We start from the raw sequence: 22,276 nt of genomic DNA on the forward strand, positions 1-22,276 counted from the left end.
GTATAATATAAAAAAAACTAACTCTAAAAGCAACAACTGTAAAAAAGAAAAAATGTCATTTGCCAAAAATATCAAAATTTCGATTTCTGAAAACAGGCGCTTCATATTAATATTATCTCTTATTGGTTACAACACATAATGGTATTGGGTATTACGAGAACAGTAAAATAATATTATTTTACAAACCAAGGACTCCTACATTATTTATTAGAGATAAAATAAATACAACATTTTTAATAGATATCCTATCAGTCGATATCGATTTCCTCAGCAGTCGACTGCATATTATTATTGCCAGTGGTGTCATTCAGCTTATTCTAACAAATTAACGCGAACCGGTAATTAACACCGAGACACCACGAATGTTTGCTGTGGTAAGATGAATACTCAGTCTACTAGAGACACCTACAGTGCATTCTCTATATCAAGACTTCTACGTCAACATCACAGAACAGATAATAAATAGAATACCGATAGGCTATATTCAAAACGCCGCATTTGATGCAGGCTTTTGAATGTGTGAGTGTCCTACGAAAATGAACCACGTATTATGCACGTGCAATGGTGTGTGCCAACATTAAATGAGCGTAAATGCATAAACCAAGAGCAGTTTTCAGTATTCGACGTAAAACGCATTCTTGACACGTGTGTAAGTTTAACACGGATTCATCCTTACTCGAGTCGGTTACCTACTATCGCCTTACCCGTTATGTATTTCAGTTCCCATTATTTCTGAGTTCCCTACTCACTTACGTTCTCCGCGCCAATAATTCAGTATGTGTTCGATTATATTTAAATTGAATGTACCCAGAGTCAATATTCCTCCTCACATTGTATCACTTTTATCACTTAACGACTGATAATTGTATATGGGCGACTGCGTTTTTATTGTATTTTTAATTTCATATATTGCCTGTCTTCTCTAAATCATAATTTCATACAAACAGTTTACCATAAGTATTACATTCAAAGTAATATATTATGTTATATCTCATTAATCGAGAAGTGGTTAAAATCCACGTCTAATTGTAGAGTCAAAGAAAAAAAATGTGCAAAAAATAATATAGGAAATACTCGAAAATTCATTTTTTAAATACGACGGTTATAACCGGTTACCAGGTGAGTTATTCGCAAAATAACCGCTAACTGGGTATTACTTTTTTCTTCTGGTTAATAATTGAAACCCCTAATTCGAAGTATAAGCAATAAATAACACTATTATTTAAATTTACAATTTTGTACGACGGCCTGAATATAGTGGGCTAGAGTCACTGTCTACTGTTCTTGTTTAAAATTGACTTGCGAACCGGTTGTCAGTGGATATTATGAATGATCTCAGCCTGTAATTATTCCGTCATACTGAGTTGGTAATGAAATAGAAAAAAATCGTCGCAAGAAATCGAAATTGTGTCGATTTTCAAGCGATCGGCACGGGACGTATTCATTGCCAGCCGACAAAAAGTAAAAGTTGCCTGTTGTCGTATTATTTATTTTATTTAATGTCGTGGTACATTAAATTTCTTTGTCAATGGTGTCCAGCCTTGAAACCAGTGATGCAATCTCAGACAATGATCAGATATCTAGTCCGACGCGCTATATTATATTAAATTTGATGTTTTATTATGTAGATATTGACTGGAGAAAAACTAAATAGTTTTTTATACTTATTATATTTACTTATTTCTATGCATTTTTAGAAACGTCAGGTCTGTTAAATATGCACATAAAATAGATAATAAATGCAAATAATTGAAATGGTAGATATAATACAAGTCGAACATTTTTATCAGATTTTTTTTAAATGAAGGATCTGAATTGTCTACGATTGCATATAGATACTAACAGATCCATAAAATGGTCATTGGAGCACATAGACATGGTGAATTTAATAAAAGCCCACTATATAGTCAGGCCATGACACAACACTATAAACTAGTCTTATAGTGCTAGTTCTAGCTCATTCTTCGAATGCTGTTTGAGAAAAATAAAAAAAATGTTGATTATTAAAATAAATGGTGATAATTTGAACGAAATATGCAATCAAAAATCATCATTTATTGTAAACAGGTTACCGCATTGCATTCGAAGATAATAATAATTATTAATACTACTAGTTTTTGTGCACTACTAGTTGTTCGCAATGCTTTGTAACAGCATGTATAATAATATTATAGTCGGCGTCGATTTAACTAAGTAATTAAATTTTAAATTGTAGTTTAAGTTTTAATTAAATTATTTTTTAAATAATAAAACTCACAAACGAGGGACTAATGGACTTTTTATGAGAAACAGTAAAGTTGCCAGCTATTTGCTCAACCCGATTCGAACCCACGGCCCGCGGCTTAATATTTATACAAAGATAGATAGACCAGATAAAGGCATATTATTTTTTTAAACTTAGAAACGAATTATTTATATGATACAAATAATATATCCATACTAAAAAAATAGTGTATTATTTAGCGCCTGTACACATGCATGGATCTACTGGCACCAATAGTGTGTTTTTTGAAACTATCGCTATAATAACTGTTTACATGTAAAAGTGCTGATTGTCTCGCCAATCTCATTCTTCAAAAGTAAGCGAGGTGCGATGTTGTCATTTCATGGTACTATTTGAGAGGTCGTGAAAATCGTTTAACCTCAAAATGAGTCTGCGCGGTGTAGTTCGGTTTTTTACCGGCAGGTTTGCTACTATCATTCTACTGCGTAGGCACATATTGCACGTTCCAATTGTCGCAATTTGCATGATAATACGTGTTTACACGTGCATTTCTGTGAGCAGTAAATCCATGCACGTGTAAACGGGGTATAATTATTGTCAAATAAAATATGATTTAACAAAAATTATACGCCTATCATTAAACTTTTTCTGTGACTTAAGACATAAAATCTTCGTTTACCACTAAAATCAAAACGTGGACTTATCGGTATTAATTTGGAAAAAGATGCCGCATATTACTTTGTATATATATACTAGCTGACCCGGCAAACGTTGTTCTGCCATATAAATTATATAAATATTATATAAATTATATAAATAAAAAAATAACGAATGTATCGTAAGTGTGTGGGATGGGAATGGGATCTATGACAGAAAGAGGAATGGAGCGCTGTAGATGATGACCGCCGATAAAAACATAAAAACACCAACCATTCATTTTCTCAATTCAAAATGAGTAATGATGTTCATAATGAATGAATTACCTGTGACAGGATCTCGTTGTTTAATGTTTATGCAATATCCGTTTTGTCCCTTCCAGAAAATTAGAGCCTCGTATGAATGGTGTGTGTCAGCGATGAACTCCAGATTATTGTTTCTTCTTCGAATCACGATTTCTCGCGACGATGTGCGGTCGCCAACCATAATTCCAGCAATGTCGTCAACAACAGGCGCATTGAATCAACGCATGTGCTCTCCAGCTGGTGTATTATCAGGATTGATGACAATAGCGTAATTGTCAATTTGCAATTCGTGCATGTGTGCTTTGAAAAAATTCAATAATTCATTGTGCTAATTCAATAGGGCGTCCAGTTCGCCGACGATGCGCCTGGCATTAGGCGAATTGAGGTTATTGTAGCCGCAACGTGCATCCACACGATTGATGTCCTCACCGCCCATGAAATAGATTTGTAAAAAATTATGTGGTTCGTTTGGCATTGGCAGCAATGAGCCTACTTTGTGGTATACTTGGCCTTTGATTTTGAACGTAGAATGGAATTGCTAACCATTTGCCGCAGTATTGTGAACTATTTCTGTTCATCTGAACGAAGTCATTTGGAAGCATGAATTGAATGTGCGAATGGACTTCAGGAACAGGTTTGAATCTGTAACCGTGCCGATGAGCAAGCCGTTCAATGGTTCTGGTGGTATCTCAATTTCTGGTAGTTGTACTTTTCCTGATGCGCAACACATCCCGGCTGACTCATGTTTGAATTTGAGCGCATGGCAATGGGGACATTCTTTATCCATAGCACCAATCAGCACTTTCGGATGAGCGGAATATTCAATATCTGGCTCGTACTCGAATGCGAGACGAAGGAACGAAGCGGATGTAAATGCTCGATGTACTTGTTGGCGTTGTCGGTCATTTGCTCTGCGTGTGTTAACTACGAACCGGCGCGCTTGGCTCCGTTCCAATTGTCGTTGTTGATTTCGTTCAGCTCGTGCCTCTTGTGATTGAGATGCACGCAATTGCGACATGCTCACACGCACGTTTTTGTTATCTTGTTGGATTTATTCGTCTGTTCTTTCTGCTCTACTATTTCGCATGTTTGTTGCTTTATTCGTTTGACGGCCCAAATGACCCTCCTTGCATCTTGCTGGCATTGTGCACTGTAATACACGCACACAAAAATAGATAAATAAAAATAAATCGTACAAAATTTTGCACGCACTGCGTTGTGATATGCCGAATGAAATATCAAAATGACGCGACGCTTCTCTTGAATTCTTCTTGGACGTAGCGCCATCTGTCATTCAACAACATAAATAATTTCGTTCTGTTGTGTGAAATACGAATGACGGTTAAATTTGTTCATACAAAAATAATAAAATCGCGATTAAAAAATGGAAGGGTAGGGGTAGGAGAGTGAAAATGTGGGGTTATAGGTATTTTTTGATGCCAAATAATAAAAAAAATACAAAAATAAATTGTCAAAAAAATAAAAGAATTTTTTTTCTGGATAGAGATACCCTACTCACCTAGCGATATGAAATATACTTGTTGACCTATTCTCATACCTAAAAAATATACATTAAAAAAATCATAAAAATCGGTCGAGCCATTTCAGAGGAGTGCGACCACAAACACCGTGACACGAGATTTTCATATATATAGAGATATATACATAATAATTTTATTCACATGGTTTTATTATATATGTTTTATATATATTATGTATTTTCTTACAGTTATCATTGTGTTAATTACTATTTCCTTACATGTTTCATGACGTCACGTTGTGAACGTCCTGAACATGTACATTATAATCGTTCACTCATGTAAATGAATAAATTCAAATTTTAATAAACCATACCATCAATAATGAACGTTGACCATTTCTGGCTTGATTGGTCATATAATTTTCACAAGTTGTGCAACTTTCACGGCATCATTGTCAACCGGGCCAAGATTAGTTTTGAATCTAGATTGGCTCAACGAGCGAGATGCAAATCAGCCGGAATTCAATGAGATGGAAAGAGATAATAGACGAAATGGAATGCAACCCATTGACACTGGATATTCATTGCATTGCATATTATTGCACAATGAATTATTTTACCTGAGAGAATACAATATACCAAAATGATCGAATGTTATTTATATTACTGAATATAATATTATCTAATTCAATTCTTTAAAATCCATAGATATTAAATGAAAGTTATATTTCTTGTATGTATGATGTATGATCTTTTTCTTGTATGATCTATGTATGAGATTCCCAAATTCTTTATAAGCTATTTAACCGATTTTCCACCATATAGCGTATATGTAAAATGGCTACTTCATCTGTCACTTTCAATTGTCATTTTAATAATGCATTTATTACAACAAACGTTTGCTTGAGCCCCTCGTTCATTTTGTAGACTCTGTAAAACATTTGCGAACTTTAAAAACAGTTCCTAGTCGTGCTGTTTACAAAATACGTATAATTTTGATCCATAGTCTATAATCTAGATAGTAGGATGGTAGATAGATAGTAGGATAAGATGGATTTACGTAAGATTACGATAAAATACCTCCGCTAAACGACCGCAAAGATAGGTACCTACTGCTGTATCTGTATAATATTATACAGAGATCAATACATTACATTCTAAACTAAAAAATCCATTTTCATTTCTGTCATTTCTTATTCCGTTTTGACATCTCATAATATAAGTGATTGATGTGAAGTTAGTCATAATATAACTATGTTCTGCCATCAAATGGAAATGTTTACCGGGAATACTTTATCCTTTCATACAGTAGAATTATAAAATAAATGTGATAAAATAACTGATAAATTATTTAAACTTCATAATAATTATTCATTTATGATTATTAAATTTATATGGTACCGTTCGCACACTTTCAGAGATATTTACAATTTCAAAGTTTTAATTTAATGATCGGGGAATGAAATTTTATAAATTTGCCATTATATGGACGCCGTGACACATTATGACGTCACATCGTGACGTCGCTAACCAACAGATTACATATGCACTCATGCATACAAATGAGCAGTATTTAGCCTATAAAGTATTTGGGAATCTCATGCATACGTCGTCATAAGTCGAGTTCAACTGCATTTCTGACAGGGTCGCAAGCGTGATACTTAAAATCAATGCTAGGTACCGGATTCAGATTTTGCAAGTATATGCTCCGACACAGAGCTATCCTGATGAAAAAGTGGAAGAGTTTTACGAGGAAATAACATCCTAGAAAAATAAAAGTAAATGCCACTTCAACATCATAATGGGAGATTTCAATGTACGTATTGGATCATACCAAAGAGAGGACGTAGCGGTCGGACATTTCGGACATGGCTCAAGGGATGGTAGAGGGGACATGCTTGTGGAGTTTGCTGAAACCAACAATCTTCACATCATGAATTCCTTTTTTCAACATAAACCTACACGTAAATGGACGTGGAGAAGCCCGTCAGGAAGGACCAGCAAAATCGATTACATCCTCACTGACAGAAAATATACATTTTTAAACTGTAAGGTGATCAATCAGTTTAACACCGGCAGTGATCACCGGATGGTGAGATGTAAGATAAGATTGAACGTCAAATCAGAAAGATCCAAACTGCAGAAGAAGTCAAATGCTCGCGTATACCTGCAGAACAATACTGAATTCCAAAATGAACTCAAAAATGCACTATCGGCATTCTTAGATGAGAACGAAACCGTTTCCCTATCCAACGCGGAGGATATAACGAATATTATTCTACAATGTGCAGAAAAAACAGGCGTAAAAAGCTCAGAAGTTACACCTTCCACCAAGCTTTCGAAGGCAACATTAAATCTTATGGAGCAGAGAAGGAAAACCAAGAGCGATAGACAGGCACAAAACGATATGGAGTTTTCATCACTCTGCAAAACCCTCCGAAGGAAGATAAGAGAAGACCTTCGTAAATTCAATGTAAACCTCATACAAGCAATTGTGAAAGCAGGCAGAAGTTTAAACAAAAACAAGCAATGCTTGTCGATAGGAAAACGTCAAATCACAGCACTAAAAGCAAAAGATGGTTCTATCGTCAGAAATTGGGAACACTTGTTAAGCCGAGTTAAAGAGTTCTACAGCGATCTCTACAGTGATGACACTGACAATACGACTATAGACTTAGATCTTCAGAGAAATGGAAATTCGGAAGACCATACTCCCGAAATCACATCCTGGAAAGTAACCCATGCTTTAAATTACATGAAAAGTGGGAAAGCCCCCGGGGAAGACGGTTTAACGATAGATAGCCTCAAAAAAGCGGGAAAGGATGCAAATGAAGTACTTGCACAATTGTTCACAGCCTGCATATGCAAAGAGGATGTCCCAGAGGTGTGGAAAAATGCCAGCATTGTCATTCTTCACAAAAAAGGTGACAGAGAAGACCTAGCAAATTATCGTCCAATAAGTCTACTCCCTATTCTCTACAAGACGTTCACAAAAATTCTCTCAAACCGTCTGCAAAATGTACTAGACGAGAACCAACCGAGAGAACAAGCCGGATTTAGAAGAGGATACAGCACTATGGACCATATCCAAGTCGTCAGAGAAATCATAGAGCGGTACCAGGAATACAAACTGCCACTATGCATGGGTTTTATAGACTATGAGAAGGCGTTTGATTCGATAAAGAAATGTTCAATACTCGACGCACTCAGAAAACAAGGAATCCCTGGGCGCTATATAAATATTTTCAATAATATATACAGCAACGCAACAGCATCTGTAAATCTCCATAAACCATCGCGCAGATTTCCTATCAGCAAAGGAGTCCGACAAGGTGTTACAATCTCACCTAAACTATTTACAGCTACCCTTGAAGACTTATTCAGGCAACTTGACTGGAATGTCAAAGGGATCCCCATAAATGGAGAATACCTGAGTCATCTGCGCTTTGCCGATGACATAGTAATTTTCTCGCAAGACTCAGAAGACCTCCAAAGCAAAATGCAGGAACTCGCTGAAGTAAGCAACAAAGTAGGTTTGAAAATAAATGTAACAAAGACGAAAGTCATGTTCAACTGCTTTGCAGGCCAAAAAAAGATCCTCATCAATGGCACTCAGCTCGAACAGGTGAAAAGCTACATCTATCTGGGACAACAAGTGTCTATAGATGGATGTATATTTGATGAAATTGTTCGCAGAGTAAAGCTAGGCTGGAGTGCTTTTGGCCGCCTGAATAATATCTTCAAAAGTGACCTTCCACTGTGCCTAAAGCGTAAAGTGTTCTACCAGTGTGTGCTTCCCCTGATGACATATGCGTGTGAAACATGGACCCTAAGTAAAAGAGAGATCCAGAAACTTAGAGTAGCACAACGTGGTATGGAGAGGTGCATGCTGGGCATAACGCGAAAGGACAAAAAGAGGAATGAGTGGATAAGGAAGCAGACAAGGGTTTGCGATGTAATAGAGTTTATTAAAAGCCTTAAATGGAGATGGGCTGGACACATAGCTCGAAGAAGAGACAATCGTTGGACAAATCTAGTCATCCAGTGGTATCCAAGAAGTACAAAACGTCCACAAGGTAGACCTAGAGACTAGATGAAATGATAAAGTTCTGCGGAAGTACGTGGCAACGCAATGCACAGGACCGAGAGAAGTGGAAGTAACTTAGAGAGGCCTTCATCCAGCAGTGAATAGATTCAGGCTGATGATGATGATGCATACGACCCTTACTCATCATAGTAGTATTATGAGAAATATCGGGACAACGCGGCGCAGACGACACAAATAGACACCAACACACTCAATCGATAACCACTTATCGGTCTGATAGGTCGCAACAAAGTAAACACTCAGGTATCCATCGATGGTTTCAAAGTGTCTGGATATGTACGCGGGGAAAGTGCGGGGTCAACTGTGGAAGTGAGTAAGTAGCAGACGGGATATGCGCAGAAGTCAGTGGCACCGTAACGAGTCGCAACTGACCAAAACTAAAATAAAATAAAACCTTCCCTTCCTCTCTTCGTTAAAATTAATAATAAGTTATTGTTATTATATTAGATACGGATATTAACACCCCCTACCCTTCTCTTCTACACTTTTTAATTGGGTATATGGAGCTAATGGTAGAGCACATATGCGCATAACTACAAGTTTGACCTGTCATAAACAGTAATTATAAGCTATGTTACTGTTATGCAGGCGCGCACACAAGGGTGGAGGAGTTTTCTGGTCCGCACCCCGCCCCCGCAGGAACGAAAAATATTGAAATTATTTAGGTGAATAGAATATTAGTTCTTCTTCTTCTTGGTCAAGACTCCATGACTGAGGATCGTAACCCGGATTATGTGGCTTGTCCAACAACCTTCTCAGCGGGTTGCCCCCACTTTTCTTGGCATTCTACGATATGTAAGGCCTGTGTAAGTGGAGTCATGAATTAGTGTAATCTGAGGCATCCAATATTAAGTTTGGTTTAATATTCCAACGTAACTTGTGTAAAGTGCGGACGACACAAATGGACACTAATGATCCTCATAATTATGACCGATAGTCCACGCGCATTCTATAAACACTTGTGAATGCTACAAGTCGCATAAGTGTAGGTACTCTTAGATTTAGTTATAGCGTTCATAGCGAGAGTGTCTGGGTATAAGAAATGTTTCAGTAAAATTGCGAGATTCTGCTGTAGAAGACACCAAAAGCTATTAGTTGTGTCCGGGGTAAATTCTAAAGTCAGTGGTATCTGCTAGATCTTGTTAACTCCGCTCCCTCCCGTCGACTTAAAAAATGAAATTATTGATATCCATGCCCTCCCCAAAAACATTTTTCTGTGTGCGCGCCTGCTATTCTGTTTTTGTTCTAGTACAAGTCGAACATATGCAGTGCGTTTCATCCAGGAGCTCCGAGTTCGATCCGGTGAGGACACAATATATTTATGTGATTTTTCAAAGCCTGAGTGTTGTGTTTGTTTCACTTCTATTACTAAGTATACTACTATTAAACTAAACTATTGTCATTGGCCCTCTAGGTCTGTTGTAGTGTTAGTGCTAAAAATACTATATATAATTAATAATACAATATCATATCATCACCTCGATACTATAACTAGATAACTCTGATTTGGTCATTGTTGGGAAAATGAAATTTAAACTTTACTTGATTAACATAATATTAGGCTATAACTAGTATTTAAAATAAAAACGGAAAATTGGTCTAATTGGGAACAATTAAATAATGTTCAATTGTATGAATAAATATTGTAGATATATTATTTTATTTATTTCATGCTTAAAGTTATCTAATATTTTCAAACGTAAAATTAATACAGTTCCCACTAACTTCTGACTTACCTAGTTTTATCATTTTGTAGAGAATGAAATGTAGAATCATATTCAATATCTATCTCAAAAACAGTGAAAATCAAGTTATCTAGTTGTAGTATAATGAGAGGTGACGATAATATATCCTGAGAATATTTGTATATCAGTGGTGCAATTTGACGCAAATGACGCAATCGCAGACCCTTGAGAACAGAGAACTATGAGGTTAGAAAGTCATAACCACCAGTGACGTCCCGTGGGGGTAGGCAGATTGAGCGTCGCTTGGGGGCGGCAGTTACTCGAAGTGCGGCAAATTGAGGAGAATCATTTGGAATACCTATATAGAAATAACTACCTAAACTTAGTAATAACGAAAATACCTTTCCATTAAAAAATCAGCTCACTGGTTTTGTCCGGTTCGCGATATCGATCTAGTTTACTTCCGTTTCCCTTCGACGTCCTTGGTGACCAGAAACGACACGTGCAGATTTGCGAATAATTACAGAGTTACAGTATGCTACTTTGTCAGTAATGTCTGCATACAACACATTTCTTAGATATTGGACTCATGAAAGAATGATGAAAATACTGTATAAAAAATGGGACGGCATTTTAGCGCTGCCTAGGGGCGGCATTTTATCTAGGGACGTCACTGATAACCACGTAGAAGACTGCATTTTTAACTTAACCATGAGGGACTGACTAAGAAGAGAATATATTATAATGTATAAGCATTTCAAGACGAGAATGTCTTCAACATAATAAAATAATATATTACCATGCATACTTACACTTTTTTACTCACATGACAAAGTGTTATGGAATGAACATTGAAAAACTAATATACTTTACTAATGAAAGCATATTTTATAACCTGTGTACCGAGTGTCGCCAAAGAGACTGTGTACGTACAACATGGCATCCAGTCTAGTGTAAAATATTTTCAAAAATATTTTCAGAAATATTTACTGAAAATTCCCGTCGTCGGGAAATTCGCACAACAAAATATATTACGCTGCTAAATGCAATTTAGCGAAGCCTATCATGTGTGAACCTGCAGGATGGTAACATTATAAAGTGCTTTTAAAATAAATAGTTCACGGTAAACATTTTGTGAAAGAAAATTTTATCTCATCTATTTGAAAAATAGTTAACTACCGAAACGTTTGGAATATAATTATATTATATAACTAGTGGAAAACATATGATGTTCTATATCATAAAATACATAATATATCATGGCACACAAAATATTGTAATTTCTCTAGGTGTGCACATTAGAGGGGGGTATGTTGGATTGGCGAAGGGTGGAGGTAGGCTGTTGTAAAATAGTTCATACTAAACATTGTCAGTCAAACGTATTTGTTTTCATTGAACTAAGACTATAATGTATAGATAGTGTTTGTTAGTTTATAAAATTAAATTAAACCCTGCCTAATCCAACCCAAAGTAGATAGTAGTCAAAAAATATTTCTTTATCTATAAAATATCTAATGTTATACCATTAAACTATATATAATTATTGATATTTTATAGATAGAAGAATTTTTGGTACTGTTCGGTTATCGGGAATACAGCGGAAAACACATTTTGAAAATACCCGATATACTGGATTATTTGTTAGTTTGGGTTAGTTTAGTTTAGGATAAGTTGGGTTAGGTTTGGTTAGGTTAGGTTTGGTTAGGTTAACCTAACAAATAATCCAGTTTATCGGCTATTTTCAAAATGTGTTTTCCGCTGTATTCCTGGTAACCGAACAGTACCGAATTTTTTAACAATTATGGTTTGGTTAAGCAGGACCAAATGAATTAAAAAAACTGTAACACCATCTTAATATTATGTATTCTTAATTTAAATCTCGAATCTAAAAAATCTTGAACCGAGTGGAAGTCGAACAAATCATGTTACCTACGTATTAGGAAAAAATGGCGTGGTATACCGATCGCATAAATAAAAACAGCTCCCAATAGATGCACAATTCAGGTATTAAACCGAGAACCTACGACATTGAGTAATTCGATATATTATTTTGAATTTTAGTAGCCGCTAAAAAAGCAATTAGCCGTAAGCGATAAGAGGCTTCTGTATGATTGCTTCCACTAACGAAAATTAGCATACAGTAACAGCTATACAACAAATTCATAAACGTAGGCTACACAATATAATAAAAATATTGACAACCTGAAATTGCATAATATACGTATTGCTGCAATTCCAGAATGAATGTTTTTTTTCGACCATGTCCGATCCTCGTAGGATCATATTATGGGCCTCCACAAAGTAGAGGATTGTATTAACAGATTTTGTTTTTTACGAGAAATGGATGTCAGCTACTTGCTCAACCTATTAGGTCCATACCCTGACTCACACACAAATTGAAAAACAATATTTGTACTTTCCAGACCCAGGATTCAAACCTGGGACCCACGGCGTTATAGTCCAACGCTTAAGCCGCGCGGCCTCCGTGGGCGTCATAAATGTTGCAGCGTGTAATGATACATCTGAAAAATAAATTGTTAATGTGAATACACCGCCTACCAGAGAAAAGCATCTATGGGGAAAATACAAAGCTTGCGAGTTGAGACAATTTTTGGATAACTACATTATGTATCTAAAAACATTATTCTTACTTAACGTCGAGGATAACACGATTAAAAAAAACTTTGAATTCGTTCAAGGAACCCATATTTGTTATTACATATTATTTTTTCATGGTTACAGTCCTACAAACTTATCTGAAGAACGGTCAAAAATGGAACTACGAACTACCATATGGACGCCATATTGAAAACTTCATTCGAAAGTCAGATTCTATCCAGTTGCGAGTCTTGATTGGATAGTTTTCGTCTGTGCTTCCCCCATCAATTCTTCAGATAAATTTGTAGGTCTGTATGTTAAGCTTATAATGTTGTAGGGCTTAGGTTCGAAGCTTGGATCTGGAAAATATACATACAGGCGGACCTCGACTTACGAACGTTCGACTTTCGCACAATTCGCTATTTCGCCCATTTCAAAAAAATCGTTTTTTTAAAACGTCGCGCCGTGGGGTTAAGATATCCCCTTCTCGCTCGCTCACAAGCAAGTGCATTTCGTGCGTCACTTGCATCCTGCTCGCACCCGTCACTTTGCTTGTGAGCTAGCTAGGATAGGTTAAGTCTTGCGAAAAGTATATCAGTCTATGGTCTTGCGCAGGAGCGTATGCGGGCGTGTTATGTTGTGCGTTTTGCTAATTTTATTCATTTGAAATATTTCACCCTAAAAAATTATAAACATGAGTGAGAAACGGAAAAACTGCAGTGTTGATACGAACAAAAAGAAATCAAGGACTCAAACTCCTCACAATCGAGGCAAAGATGGAAATTATTAGACGTTCTGATAGCGGCGAATCTTTTGCTTCAATCGGACGTTCGTATGATACTAACAGGTCTACGATATGTTCAATTTTGAAAAATAAAAATAAAATTAAGGAATACGTTCAAAATTGTGGAGATATATCTTTAAAGGTTGTTTCCAAAAGACACGGCATAGTTATGGATGAAATGGAAAAATATATGTCATCATGGATCGACGACCAACATCAAAAAAATGTCCCTCTGAATATTTCAATTATTCAAACGAAGGCTCTTAGTTTGCACAAAGATTGGAAGGCTAGATTAAAAGAAGATTCTAACACGATTTTTCAAGCAAGTAACGGTTGGTTTATATTAAATTCACTGGAGAATCGGCTGATGCGGATAAAGATGCTGCAAAATAATTGCAAACCCCACTTAAACATGTCTCTTAAACATCTTATATTTACTTGATAAATAAATATTTCAAAATACACACAATTTTTTTTTTTACTTCCCTCTACTCTCGAACATTCAACATTCGCACACCTTTTCAGGAACCAATTATGTGCGAAAGTCGAGGTCCTCCTGTATTGTTTTTGTAGTGAAAGTATGGACCGAATAGGTTGAGCAAGTGGCTAACATCCATTTCTCTTAAAAACGAACGTCCACCCATGTGATCCTATAAGAATCAGACATGCTTGTCACTGCTACCCTTTTAATTACCATATTTAAATAACACGTTAATTATATCTAATGGCCAACGACTCCAAACGCGCCAGTCGCGGTGTTAGCACTAAATGAGTTAATTAAAAGATTTTTTTGCTTCAATATTGTAACCACACCGAAATCAGATTCAATATAAGTAGTAGAAAAGGATTTCAAGTTATGCGCATTTTTATTTGTTAGAAAAATCGATGTACCTAAATTAAATATGAAATACATTAATGCTATGAATTATTCAAGAATATTATCGCTTTAGAATATTTAAGAAAACGTAAACTATTTTTTTTAATAACTATAAACATAATTAGAAAATAATATGATTTTCTTTTTATGTTTTAAATACATATTGATTAATTAAAAGAAGTCATCTGATCTAGGCGATGTCGTTCTCCGCAAATCAAAAAGGTATTCAAATCTCTGAAGAATAGTTACAGGTACTTCAGAATATTCGTGTAATCAATTACGCTATAATTATGTATACACAATCTTCAGATATCTCTAATTACCTGTGCATTATTTTATTTTATAGTTCTGTATCCAAAATGCATCGGTCCATAATATCAATTAATTTTTAGTTTTCTTAAAAATTAAATGCATGTTTTTATAAGAAATGCTATCACTAGCAGCCTTAGACTATAGATACATCTAGACGCCACCCATTGCATTGCTAAATAAAGCTGCATGCCATGCGTTTGGGTTGTGAGCGAGCGAACACATTCGTACACAAATGTTTGAGACCATAGGGCATAGACCATTTCTCTAGTGCTCGCCCAAAGTGCTCCCACTAGACGCTCAGAATTTAAATATAGTTTTCTATTTTTTTTACGTTATATAGTATTTTTAAGCGGTCAAAATGCAACCAATAGGTAAAGATATCCATAATTTAAGTTAATTTAAAGAAACACTAGGTCACTGATATTAAAATATATAATAATATACAAATAAATTATCACGAACATGTATCAACTTACATATGAAACGTAATACCATCTTCTTGCTTATCAGTACGGTTCCCACATTTTAATAATACAACACAAAGAACCATCTTTTCTTCTTAATTAACTAAAAATATTTACCACTGACTTTATGTTTAACACAAAAAATATCAATTTTAGCAACACGCGCTCGCAGGTTATCGACGCTTAGCTATGCAACAAACTAAGATTTGGCGGCGACACCACAGCAAATTATCTCACACCTCTGTAAACCTTTTATCTTACTCTAGCGCGTGTCGCAGAGATTATAAGGGTGCCGAATACTTTCTCACTCGCACTTATGCATCGTTTTTGTTCAGGTCTTGCTAGCAGCTCACTTTACGTGACCTAATCTATAATATATGTAACAGTGTAGCAAAAGTGTGTCATATTCTACTAGTCTGCTTAATATTGTAACTAAAAGGTATCATGGGGTTACTTTGACCAGTCGTTTTCAAACGATAAAACACCATTTACACGGAACGAATAAATTAATCATGTTTTGAACATTCGCGCTGGCTATACTATGAATTATATATTTATGACATGTTTTTCATAACTACGTGTACGTTTTGTAAATTTCAATTAGCTGTGCAAATAATTTTAGCTTTCACAAAATGTTAACGCTTTCGCGTAATGTGCACAAATATAATTGTGATCAAAATTGTACGAATTAATATACATAGGTACTTGCATTTAGTGCATGCTAGCTAAGGTCTAGAAATATTGCTCCTGTCATACTTTAAACACAACTTTGAAAGAGAGCCTATGTTCGTTACGTCATGGTATATATCGTCATAACAAATTTAACTAATTCAAGACATGGCACGTGGTGGAGGGAAACTTACGTAGGGTATTTCTGTTATTCGATATGCCCAATATTTTTTACTAGAAAAAAATACCAGGTGGCAGTGCGACCTGTCAACATTATTCGATACTAATAAATTTTTATCGATTATCTAACAATAATACATTTTTTACATTAAAGCAATACAGAATTTAAAATATTCATAGCTAAAGTGCTCGTCGATTTTAATAGTAATATCTATATACATTTTTTTGTCCGATCCTAATAGGGTCATATTATGGGCCTCCACAGAGTGGAGGTTTGTATTGGCAGATTTTGTTTTTACGAGAAATGGATGTCAGCCACTTGCTCAACCTATTAGGTCCATACTCTGACACATACACAAATTGAATGTGTACTTGCCAGATCCAGAATTCGAACCTGTAACCCCCGACGCAACAGGCCAACGCTTAAGCCGCGCGGCCATCGTGAATGTAAATACTAGTATGTATATATTTCGATAAAGCCAGTGTATTTTGCGTGAGTTTCATCTGTATTATCTTAAACTGTATTAAGAAACCTGCGCGCGAAATACATGTACGTGACTAAGCAATCAAGTGCAGCGCGCGTGAGAGGGATGCAGCGAGGGTGTTCTATTTATGCGATCGCACAAAAAAGGCGCAAACTCTTCAGCATGAAAATTTATATGCATAAGAGAGATAATGTGCGTGCGTCGCGTTGCATTACATACAGACATGCATGCAGATAAATCCACACAAATATGATGTAGGTACAGTATGTGGTATAAGGGCGTACCCCATGGTCACACCCGTGATTCGTTTTTAATGCTTCATAATTATCAGACGTTAGTAAAAATAACAACATTATTTTACTTACACTAACTTACAAACAAATTTTTAATTTTTCAACAGGCTCACCTTTGCCATGTTTCCCCATTACATACAGTTTATAAAATCTACATAAGGGAACACAGAATTAATGGGAACTGAAATACCTAACGGGTGTGGAGTAGCAAGTAACCGATCTCGAGTGTGGAAGAATATGGGATAAACTTAAACACTTGTCAAGAATACGCTTATTCTTCGTTCAGACAACTGTTATCGGTTTATGCACTGACGCTCATTCAATATTGGTGTATTGAAAGGTTGCAACACACACTATTACACGTATATAATGTGTGGTTCATTTACGTAGGATACTCATACATTCAAAACCCTGATTCAAAATTAAGTGTATTGGAGGTATAATATTTATTAATCTGTTTAATAGGTACACATTATGTAAATATTGCAGGGTGAAAAATTAATACCTAATTTTAAAATAACACGTCATATTATTATAAAGAATTAAATTATATCCATTTCTCCAACAAATATTATATAATACAATGTTATTTGAATTAAATCATATACATAATATTTATTTTTATAATATAGATTTAATCATGTACCTACCTAGCGTATTACATATTTTTAAACTCTGGTTCTTTTCACACGGCCGTTTTTTTGCGGAAGTGAGCAGGAGAGTATAATGTTTCACAGGACATGACGAATCGACTCGGTGGAAGGCCCACTTCCTGCAATATCTTGGAGGGCTTCTGGTTCGATAGTTTGCTTTCAAAAAAATCGTATGAGTGACAAGTATTTACATAAATTAGTTGTATCAGTGAAACTAATTTATTTAATGTGGCGAGAGATTCATCCGGCAATTTCACATCTCATGGAAATATTATATAAATATAAGATACTTCAAATAAAATAACGTCATGAAGTTTGAACGAAAACACTTGTACGAAGATAAAATAGCCGAAATCAACATGCAGATTTATACCATGTCTGAAAATTTGTACGTATGTATGCAGTTTGCTGTAACACAGTTTAATCGTGAGATGTTCTATCGGAAATAGATGACCGTATAAAATTAAATATTGAAATAAATTCCTTTCCTAAATAAACCACTTAAAAATACTTTATAAAACCCACATTAATACAAGGACAGAAAAAAGTGGTTGGTTAGTAAATTACAAATGCAATTTAATTTAATTTATATAAAATTCTGGTAGATTCTCGTATCAAATATCTGTTCATAATGACAGCGTTGTTATCAAAGATTTTGATGCCAATCAATTATCAAATAATGTTCTTATTGAATCTAATAAAACTGGAGTAGGTACTGTCTGCAATGTTCCACAAACATTTTTTTTTATCTCAATGCTATATGGAAATTTCTTTCCAGTAAGAAAACTCACGTATCACTATGGCGAAATGAAATACGTGCAATTTATATGTAACCGATGTATACATGGTAGAAGATCATTCAAACTTGGAATGGAATTTTCAACACCGTAGCCGTAATTTGTATCAATATTATTCGAGCTAAGACATTTATATGAAAATAATGATTTTCCAGTTATATTAAAGTGGATAATTGAATATTATATCTAAATAAATATTTAATATGTAATATTGATCGGATTGTTTCAAAATCAATAGCATTTTTGACACACAACATTTATAAAATCATATTAAAATTTAATTAAGAAGTAATCATCGACCGGAACTATTATCATCTATTAAATATGAATGTTCAATTCTCCAATTTAATCTTTGTAAATGACTACTTACTTAATAAACTATTTTTTTTATTTAATAAATAATTTACATGATTTGAGAATAAAACATTCTTTATTGAACATACATCATTTAAAAACACCTATACTATACAAAACTAAATACTAATATAAAAAATCTTTTGAAAAAAATACAACGCCCAGCGGAACTTGAATCTTCATCCACTGGATTCGTACCAATGAAAAATGTAATAACTACTAGTTAATTTCGTCATAATTAGACAGAACGCACATGGCTCAATTGGTAAAGCAAATTGGCGCAAATCCAGTGTATGCTGATTTAATTTACGCTGGATGTCTTTGTGTTTATTTTTTTAGAGAATTTTCTAGTAGTTGTATATTTATACATATTTATACATTGTTGTTTAATTTAATAAAACGCATTTTTTTGTAGTACTTATTCCACTTTTAATCAATGAATTAAAACCAGTTTCGTCTGCCTCAGAGGGACATTTTCAACTGAAAACTCAACTCAGTTGAAAATGTCTTTCTGAGGCGGATGAAACCGGTCCTAATTTATTGATTAAAAGTGGAATAAGTACTACAAAAAACATGCGTTTTATTAAATTAAACAACAATACAATGTAGTTCCACCATGAATTGGCAGTTAACAAAATAAAAGATATTTATACATATTGATTACATAACAAATTATTAATTCAAGATGTTCATAATATGAAATTTAGAATGAAAAGAACAGGTAAATCAAGTTAGTAGAAAAACACGCCAAAAAAAAAATAAAAAAACAACAAATTCAAAAATAAAGTAGCACTAACAATGTATACGTCTCTATGGAATGCATTGACGAGCCGCCCTTTGCTATTGTTGCCTGATATTGTTTTCAAATTATGATAATTATCTTTAAATAAATGTCTCACATGAATGCTACATATTTTGAAAATTCGTGTAAACTACCGCTTTGTCAAAGTACTGATTGGCGATAATTCTTATTAGCCTTGAATGTTTTTCTGCCATTTGTAAATCGGCTTAATGATTTCGGGTAAAATTATTTTTGTAGATGCAAAAAGATATGAGCATTTTAAAGTCTAATTATTTCGAGGACAGCTGTTATACAATGTTTACCATTAGTTATATTTTTTATACGAAAAGAGTAAGTATCTATTTATTACGTTTTGGGTAATTTTCCTTTGTACAACTTTCCGGATTCAGTCGTTTATTAATTGCATATGCATAGTCTACGTATTTAATATAACCGTTGAAACGTACCAGTGCTGAAAATGACGGTACCTACTGAAAATGCTTTATATTTTAATTAATATAGTACAATATATTAAACTCTAAGCTATGTTAAACGAAACTCCATAATTGCTGTCGGTATACAGACTATAATCACTATACAGTTATAATTGGAGTATATTCCAAGCGCATGCTTACCGCTAATGAGAGCAGCTTTAATGAACACCGATACCTGTATCGATTAGAATGGCATCCGCATGCAGTCAATCAATTTGTTCACTGGGTGATATTAACTTTATAGCGCCTGTATACATGCATGGATTTACTTGCACCAATAGTGTGTATTTTAAACTATCGCAATTATAACTGTTTACACGTAAAAGTGATAACTGTCTCGTCAATCTCATACTTCAAGAGTACTTAAACCAGACGCGATGTTGTCATTATTTGGTACTATTTGACAGGTCGTGAAAATCAGTTAACCTCAAAATGAGTCTCTGCGCGAGTCTATGAGTCTACCGGCAGGTTTGTTACTATCGTTCTACTGCGCAGGCGCAGATATTGCACAATCCAATCGTCGCGTGAAAATTCAAAAGCTTCTGAACTTTTTTGATTCATGCATGCAATCTTGCAATTTGCACGATAATACGTGTTTACACATGAATTTGTTATGGACGCGATTATACGTACTGTCAGCAGTAAATCCATGCACGTATAGATGAAGTATTACTTGCTCATGGCACCTGCATCATAGTACAAAAAAATAGTATTTAAAAGCCAACTTAAGGTTAAGGTAAGAAGGTTATAAATAGCAGGCACCTTCAACAGCGACGGCTTTGTGAGTTTTAGAAAATATTCCATGAGCAGGAGCGAACGACTATTCCACGTCCACCCTTCAAGTAGCCAACATTTGTGTCGGCTGTATTTTTAATAAATATGTAAGTATTACACTCTGTCTGTGCATTTGATTGTAAAATAAATACCGCTCGTCGCAAGACGTTTATTAATAATTAAAACCCGCCTTATTGCTCTATGACTATTGACTCTTTGTTAAACATACGTTGAAACTTTGTTTAAAGGGCTTATGGTTTACTTGGTGAGTTTTACTTTGGGTAACAAAGTATATTAATCATACATAACTTGAAAACACCTCATATATATATACCTACTAGAAAACATCAAAGTTCAAGTAGACGTTACAATTAAATATTTGGCGAGAGTCGGGCGTCGGTTAGTAAATAAAATTAAAACATGTAAGCCGACATTCAATAATAAAGCAATTTGATAAGCATTTCATGTTACCTACTAGTTTAAATTATCGTAATTAAGTAGGAGGCCTGTAGCTTAATTAGTTAAAGCACATTGGCGCGATACCAGTAGATATACGGTTTAAAATCCCGTCAGGCATCGTATTTTTTTCAAATATGATCTGTTCTAGTAGGTTTGAGTAATATATCTGAGGTGTTTTCAAGTTATGTAAGTTCAATATATGGGATGTTACATTCTCAAATCTTGTGAATTATTCATTGAATGAAAGGAATGGTAGGTATATTAATCAATTATGTTGAAGAAATACATTCTTCTATCCAAATAAAGCTTTTACACATACAATTAAAACTGAAATAATATATTTAATACGATTTAATTGGTAATTAATAAGTATTATTAAAGATATATTTAATAAACTTGATACCTTATGCTCTGAGACTTATTTTAATAGGCTTCGCTGAAATAAATATGCCATACATTAGTCACATTAGTGTTACAAGCCTCAAACAACTTTAGATGAGCAATACGGGAATATCTTAGTAAGTTACCAAAGTAATACGATTCAACTTTTTGGTTAGTAATCTACAATATGCACTACATACTAACATAATATAATTTAATGCCATCTTAGAATGCACTTACCGCGAAATGTTGGCTCATGAAAGTAAACTAAGGTAGTTTCAGTTATTTCCACATCACTCCAATGATGCACTTCGCATGAACTTTACTTTTTATTTCGTACATATTCTTTGTTATGAAAGTATTATTTTGTATTGGATTATAAATGAACAAAACAAATTAAAATAGCGTTAACTTCATTTACATTACCCACTGAAAAAGTTACTAAATAAATTATTTATGCAT

This window comes from Rhyacophila brunnea, unplaced genomic scaffold (assembly GCF_057557595.1).
Source record: "Rhyacophila brunnea isolate RB1 unplaced genomic scaffold, BYU_Rbru_1.0 scaffold_12, whole genome shotgun sequence".
NCBI classification, from domain to species: domain Eukaryota; kingdom Metazoa; phylum Arthropoda; class Insecta; order Trichoptera; family Rhyacophilidae; genus Rhyacophila; species Rhyacophila brunnea.